General features: G+C 40.7%; 1 protein-coding gene across 1 annotated transcript in view; it reads right to left on the reverse strand.

Moving 5' to 3' along the window:
- Positions 1-379, reverse strand: part of LOC121191117 (protocadherin-16-like) — an 81598-nt gene extending 81219 nt beyond the window's left edge. The window contains exon 1 of the mRNA XM_041052197.1: positions 246-379. The gene's annotated coding sequence lies outside the window, so the exon portion shown is untranslated. The remainder of the gene's footprint in view (positions 1-245) is intronic.
- Positions 380-6000: the final 5621 nt, after the last annotated feature.

The raw sequence follows: 6000 nt of genomic DNA on the forward strand, positions 1-6000 counted from the left end.
TATGCTGCTTCACCATGATTCATTGATCTTGCAATACTATTGTGGCTCCTCTAGTATGGTCTCCCCGTATCATAGTAGCCTGACCAGCTACCAGCTCATGCATGTAAGGTGCAGATGAAGGGTGCACCCCTCTATGTGAAGAACCAGAAGCTTCCACCCAACAAGAGCTGATTTCTGTACGTTAATGCTTTTTTGATCAGAGGCATCAGTGAACAGAGCATGAGAATAAAGGAGATGTCACTTACATTCATCTGACCCACTCCGCAGCTCTGGATGTGCGTTCTAGATATCCCCTCCAAAACCTGATTAGTATGCAAACGGTTTTTCCAATTCCCCCCCTCAACGACAGACAATCCACCAGGACAAAATCTTGAATGGAGCCGTGCTGGCCAGCTGGACTGAGATGTTTTTTTGTTGTTTTTGTTGTTGTCGTTTTTACATATTATCCACAAAAATGACAGTTGAGCCAAATCCACAAATTTTCTAATCCGGCAGATTGGATTACTCCTGTGTCTTCGTTTCCGCGTCAGGTGAGCGCGTCTCGATCAGCTGGAGAGCCCAGTGGTTTCTTTGCTGTCTGCAGGAGAAAGGAGCGTCTGTAGCCCCGCAGTGCTCTGCCCTGTCTCTCGCTGATGTTAAACGTTTCTCTCCCCTCTTTCCTTCTCTCAGCATCCAGTCACTCAGACACGGTGTGTGTGTGTGTGTGTATGTGCTAAAACAGTGCCGCTCTAGGGCACCGTGCACCTCACTGACTGAAAGCCGACTCCTCCGCCACAAGGCCCAGCCCCCCTACTCTTCTCCATACCCTCCTCCGCCTCCTCCTCCTCCTCCTCCTCCCTGCACCGACGTGGGTTGCTAATTTATTCGGGTAGCTACACAAAAGGGGGGACAGAGGAGAGGGAGGCAGTGGAATACAGTAGTCAGTGAGCGGAGAGAGGAGATTGGAGAGCAGACTTTGGTGCCCCCCAGCTCCTTTCAGTGGAAGTAGTCTTTGAGACAAAGGAGCGCACCAAGCACGATCAAAAGAGGAGTTTAGCTCAGCATGGCACATTATGCATGGATGTGACTCATTAACAAAACAATTTCCCTTTTCCTTCTTCATGGAATTAATATTACGATATTGTGATGTTGAAGGACACCACACAAATTTAATAAAGTAATAGAAGTCCCCATGGACATTTAAGGAATTTAGTATTTTAATTCTTAATTTTATATTTACTGAAATTTCATTTAAAATAATAAACATCCTATATTTAATACTCACAACTTTTAGGTAAAATACAGACATAAAAAAAAAAATTCAAGGAGCCATAATGCTGAAGTTGCATTCAAGGTATTTGAATACAGTAGGGTCTTAAATATCTGGATGTAAAAGCTTAGAGGGGGAAGCAGCAGAGGAGGCTGGGCTGAGGTTCACACACACACACACACACACACACACACAGCCTTTGGATTGCTAGCATCAGCAAGATGGGAGTCATGCATCACCTGCCGGATTTTAGGTCAAGCATCCACCTGCATCACTGCGGAGCAAGGGACTAGATGTGCAGGAAGGAGGAATGGGACGGTGTGGACGTGGGAGGTGTGAACACAGGAAGGGGTGAGGGGGAGATGGTAGTGGTGAACAAGGACAGCAATCAATCCACCCCCTTTTGCTTTGGGAGACCACATGACAAGTGAATGCATATGTTGCAGTCATTGATGGGAAATGGTACATTTACACTTTTACCTGTGAGTATATACATTTGCTCATATTGACTGTGGCTGGTTTAACTTTACAAGGGACCCATTTTATATCAAAAAATGAATGCAGACATCAATGATCTGTGAAAGAAACATGATGTCCTTATTTTCCCATATTGTGACAGTGGTCACTTGGGGATTGAACCACCAGCCACGGCAGCATTAGTGTCGTGGGCTATCTCTTAAAATTAACAAAGTATGACATCAAATCCCAGGGGAGCAACAAGAAAGAGCACTGAAAGGAAGTTACCGCTGTCCTAAAATTAAAAAGGTTAACAAGCAGTAACCAATAATATCTATTACCCTTTCTGTAACTGAGTAGATTTTTTGTGTGTAGCCACTCAGTATTTAACTATAGTAGAAACCCTTTTCATTACTGAGAACATGCTTGGTTTTGTCATAAATTGGGCAACTTTGGAGTCATTCCCACTGACAATTGTGGTAGGGAATGGCAATCTGAGTTAAATTTGTTTGTGCGCCGTGTTTTGAAACCTACACTTTTTCCACATTAACCAAACTACTGTCATTATAATTTCATCCTTTCAGCTATTTAAAGCCATAAAGACACCACTGTCATTGGTTTTGTTTCCATTTTCTGTGATGTAAATTATTGGTTAAATATTTTCTTTCTTTAACGACCATGCCAACAATTTTCTCAGCATCATTTAATGTCCTATTCATTATAATGTTTGTCTTTGTTGTTATCATAGCAAGTTCAACTTATATTTTAGTTTCCAGTTAATACAATGTGGATGTCCAACTCCTACTCCCACCCTTTGTTTTTTGCCTCTTGACTGAACCCACAGCCTGAGACATACTTGCATTTCTAAGATAACATACCAGTGGGTTAACATGAAAAGATGCAATTTATAGTTGAGATATAAAAGGATCCACCAGTTGATTGTACCCTGCCCCTGCTGGCTGTGAGTTACGAGGACTATACCGTACATGCCTTTGGAAATATTTGCTAAAGGGCTGGTTGGCAGGAAAAGACCTGACAGCTTAAAATCCTGCGTCAGTCGAAAATGAACACACTTCTTTCAAAGTCTGGAAAAGATCTTTATCTCAGCAGTCAATTGAACCAAAATGAATGAAGGAAAAAATGAGCAAACAAATAAATAAATCTCTTCCTGTTCCCTGTAAGGTTTTATATCTGTGTCCTTGTCCTTGGAGAGTGAGCATTTGTCCATGTGTATGTGTGTTTGTGTGTATGGTTGTGTGTGTATGTGTAAATGTATCGCATATGTTTGTATGAGTGAATTTATTCGGCATCGAAACTTGTTGTGTCAAAACTTGCCACAGAGCTGCAATTACACAGCTTTAACCAGGAGCAGATGCCTGAGGAGTGACACTTTTGGTGGGGCTCCCCACGATGGAGGAGACCAGGGCAAGATTTATATTGTTGCCCCACACATTCATAAATGTAAAATCTCTCTCCGCCTCTCTCTCAAATGCAAACACACACATATACACATACAAACATATATCATGAACATGGAGTGCCGTTAAAGGATTTATTTGGCTCCTGTGTCTGTCCTGTTTGCAATTTCCTCCCTCTAACCTCAGAATCTGCAGCCTGACCATGATAACCCTAGTCTACATTTCAAACCTTGAGCACACCTCCAAGATTTATGTTCTGTTACGTCATAGATAGGGCTTATATTTATTCCAACTCCATGCATTCATGTCAAAACTGATTAAAGCATCAGTTCCAGAGCTATAAAATCCCACATAACCGCTAGAAATTACTTAATCTGACCTTTAGAAGATCATCTTGTATTCAGTACTGACTTGAACCATCTTGGACTTGACCCTGCTTATGGTCATAATGAGCACAACAAAGAAATAAGTGTGACATGGTGCTTAACCAACAACTGGTTAGGTCATTTGGAAATGCACCGTTAGGAGCTAATGGAGGGGCCCGTCTGTACTGGCTGTGCAGTTGGACTTGTTGGCTGAACTTCTCTCTCTCTCTCCTATACAAACACACACACAGTTGTCCACAGCAATGTGATGCCTCTGATGTGAATCAAAGCAGTAAATTAGCCATAATTGACATGTCTGACATGTTTGCATTTGCAGTGGACTGAAACAAATTTTTAGATTTCATCACTTTATTAAAAAAAAGAAGAAGAAGAAGAAGAAGAAGGAGTTGGAAAATATGTCTAAAACAATTCTTTGACTGGCAGGCAACACAATATCCTGGTTCCGTATGTTATGGCGGCTCCTTCCTAAAAAGAGCTTAAAGTTTCTATTTCCACAGTGTTTTATTTTATTCAACTGTTATCACTTTATTCTCTTTGGATTCAATCCCTTTCCTGACACACAAGTTCATATCTACGGCACTGTGCATACATTGACTTTCACATTTTTTTTGTCATTTAACTCTGTCTCTTTCTCTTACAGCCACACACAGAGTCTGACCCTGTGTCCATGCAGGTGTCAGCCCTGCTATCTGATCCACCTTTCCTGTGCGACAGGAGGAGATGAGGTCACAGCTCCCCACTCGGTGACTCTCTGCCAAGAAAGGAAAGAGCGGCCGCTTAATCAGACCTTCCTTTCCCATGGCCAAAACATCACTGTGTGTCATTAATTAGGGTTTCTTTCAAAAATGCTTTGGCAACTCTTGTGGGCAAAGACAGCTTAAATTCACAGTTAAGTATTCTAATGAAAAGTCTGGGAAATTTCTTACTATTTTTTTTATTTTATTTTATTTTATTTTATTTTATTTTATTTTATTTTATTTTATTTTATTTTATTTTATTTAAACAAATCCAATGAAAAGACAAAAAAAGACAACACATTTATCCCACTAACAAGCGTTCCCTGTGTAGCCACAGTCTGATGCTGATTATTCCTCTGTGACATACGTAGACCCCCACTGTTATCCAGAAACTCCTAAAAACACATCACTGGGCCATACAGCTGAACTGGGTGACATGTTCTTTCATTACAATGAACACACACACTGTAATTTATTTTGAATAGAGTGAAATCAAGCGAAACTGTGCAGTTGTGATTCGTTTTTAAACATCTGCATTTTGAGTTGGAATAAATGGGCTTTGGCTGAGCGCCACAGGCAGGGTGGGGAAGTCAGAAAGTATTCAGAGGTGGACTAACACATTGTTGATTTTGGTCTTTTCACAGTAGTAAAATATGAAAAATATAGAATAATGCCAGTCTTATCCTTTTAAATCTTTAGTTAGATATTAATTTCAGGAAAGTTCAACAGCAAGTTTTAGCCAGTCACATTTTTAAAATCCTGAACATTATAAAATTACATTTAGCTCTTTGTTCACCTCCACTGAGCACGCTACAACACTATGGACAGTTTCACTGGCTTTTCTCTTTTTTTTTTCTCAAGTTCCCTCCTTTGCCACTGGCAACAATTAGAGTTGTATTTGTCCTCATCTGTGCCTGCAGGGTATTCTTAGGGAGGTTATTATAGCTTACTTTACTCTGAGGCCAGTCTGCCTACCATGCAGCCATACACCGGCCCAATGACTTTGGCTGTTCTTTCAAAGCTACAACGTTGTGCATTTCTGCAGATGTCACTGAGAGAGGGACCGGTATTTAAGTGCATAGGAATAAGATCTATTGAATGTGAATCTATAGGAGAAGTTTTTGTTTTGTTTTGTGTTTTGTTTTTGTCAACAGAAGGAGAAAAAAAAAGCTTTGCTTCCTTTTGCTGGGTGTTGGCATCACATTTCCTGTTGGTTATGTGCGGTTTCCTCCGGACCTTTTTAGCCGTTTCAGTGATTTTTACATGTGCATTGTTTATGTGAGTCCTCTGTATGAACATGTGCAGCTTTAGGACTATTTTAGGGCGAGACTGTGAGGATAAATAGACCAAGGGATGACAGAGCAGGAAAAGGGCATTGTTATTAGCGGCTCAGAACGATAGCGCGTCCCCAGAGCTTCGCAAAATAAAATCACACAAAATGTTCCACATCCAAACGGAAATTATGTCTGAAATAAAATGTTTCAAGTTGATATAATCGTGGCAGCTTCTCACCCCTAAAATACCTGTTATATACAGTACAGTACTTTCCAAAATCCATCATTAAATCCTCTTTTCACTCAGCTGAGATTTCCATTAATTCGGAGCTTCATATTTCAGCCTTATCTTAAATTGCGTCACCTCCATAATGTGCTTAGAGTTGAAAGAAATGTTAAAACTTGTCTTTCTTTGACTGAACGGTTATAACTTCAGAGCCTCTACATCAGAAGCTGGCCTATTTCCACTTGGCAAGCTGC

The sequence above is a fragment of the Toxotes jaculatrix genome, chromosome 12 (genome assembly GCF_017976425.1).
Source record: "Toxotes jaculatrix isolate fToxJac2 chromosome 12, fToxJac2.pri, whole genome shotgun sequence".
Lineage (NCBI taxonomy): Eukaryota > Metazoa > Chordata > Actinopteri > Toxotidae > Toxotes > Toxotes jaculatrix.